Below are 2,174 nucleotides of genomic sequence, written 5' to 3' on the forward strand. Positions count from 1 at the left end.
AGCCATCTGTAATGAAAGGGTGATACATAGACATGGTGATACATAGGTCTCATGCTGTTGCAAACATACACAGCTATGACATCATCTGTCTAATTCCAGTGTCAGCCATTCTGTGCTTTCTCATCCACGTGATCCAAGATGAAAAATCAACACTCGCTCCACTGAGAAGAGAAGGCAAACAGGAAGGCATGTTCCTTTCCTTGCAGAATACCATCCACGTGTTCCATACATCTCTCTGCTCACGGTACCTTAACATACTGAGAATGAAGGCAGACTGGCACAGAAATCCCACATGCACACCAAGAATTCTGTCACTAAGGCTGGGGCATATTGCAGGGTTAAAATGTTCGCTCAGAATACAGAAGACCCTGGGTTCCTTCCTTCCCCAGCACTGCCATGGTAAAAGTAAGTAAGTAAATCTGATGCCGTCCACAAGGGAGGAGCAGATAATTAAGAGCAGTCACCTTCTAGCTCCCTAGTTAAGTTTTGTGAAAATGCCCTTGGCTGGCCTGCAACTCACTATGTAGACACAGAGGTTTACATGCTTCTGCTTTCTAAAGGCGTGTCCTACCACATGGGGCAGAAAATTATTTCTAATAGCTATCTATCAAAATATGTTTATGACATAGCAATAAGGATTATGTACATGACTTTTTTTTCAAGACAGGGTTTCTCTGTGCATCCTCGGCTGTACTGGAATCAGCTCTGTAGATCAGGCTGGCCTTGAACTCACAGAGATCTGTCTGCTTCTACCTCCCAAGTGCTGGAATTAAAGGCATGTGCCACCACCGCCCAGCTGTGAAATTTTTTCTTAATTTAGTACTCACAGAGTTTATGCATCTATCAACATGTGGAACACTATAATAAGTGAATTAAATGTACTGCAAAATTTAGAGACCGGCAGGCAGACATGACAATGCCAACCCATGTCCTCAGCACTTGAAAAGTTCTCCAAGACCAGCTCTAGCTGCATAGTGAGTCCAAGGCCTGTCAGGGCTGCATGCGACCCTGCCTCAAAAACAAAGCAAAGAATGCTGACCCCCAAGGATTAGAGCAAGGGGAAGTTGCCTTTGACAAGAGGGAAATTGAACAAAGAGTGATTGTAAAGAAAAGGCATGACTCTGTTCACCTATATACTTATCTATAAGGAGATAAGATTAGAGAAGACTCGGGCCCTTTCTCAGGCTTAGTGTCCCAGGCCTTGATCTCCTTATTCTCCTGCCTTCATTTATCAAGTGGTGGGATTATGGGCATGTTCCATCATCCCTATTTTAGAGTCTTCCCTTAAATGCACAATTCTCTTTCCTATTCAAATAATAACTTTTGCATCTATGCATTTGTATTCATTATAATAAGACTTTTTAAAAAAAAGGTTTATTTATTTATTATATGTAAGTACACTGTAGCTGTCTTCTGACACTCCAGAAGAGGGCGTTGTAATCCACCATGTGGTTGCTGGGGTTTGAACTCATGACCCCTGGAAGAGCAGTCAGTGCTCTTAACCACTGAACCATCTCACCAGCCCCTATAATAAGATTTTTTTTTTTTTAACCAATCAATCAGATACGTATTTTCTCAGAAGTGTTATCTAGGTGTGTAGTGACCTTTATCCACTCAAAAGATACTTTATTTTAAGATCTCCACAGCTCTGAGACTGTAATTTGCAGTTAATTGACCTGAGTTAAGTTCCAGCTTCCTCACCAGCTCCTTAGTAATCACAGGCAAGCCACTTGATCCCTGACTTTTAGGTCCCTGTAAAATGGAGACAATAATAATTGCCCCTCTGATCTCAAAGGATCCTTAAAAGTGGAAAACACACAGGCCAATGGCTCTCATCCGTTCAGGCTTCGAGCATACGCTAGAATCCAGGATGGTTTAGTTAATTTTATTTTTAGAATTTATTTATTATCAAAGACACTCAGTATCAGCAGAATGTAGGGTAGTATTTAAATTGCCAACTCTGAACGCCTTGGGAATGAATGCAGACAGAGTCTCTCCTTCTTGAAATATCACACAACCTTAGCTTTCTATCCCTAGTCTTACTTCTGCATTTCTCCTTCCCGGTAATTGCCAAGATGAGAAGTGTTTTAGGTAGTTGAAGCCTCTGATGGTTACACAGAAAAGACAGTGCCAAGAAAACTAGGTGTTTTTTTTTTTTTTTTTTTTTTTTTTTT

Source organism: Mus pahari, chromosome 4 (assembly GCF_900095145.1).
Source record: "Mus pahari chromosome 4, PAHARI_EIJ_v1.1, whole genome shotgun sequence".
Taxonomy (NCBI): Eukaryota; Metazoa; Chordata; class Mammalia; order Rodentia; family Muridae; genus Mus; species Mus pahari.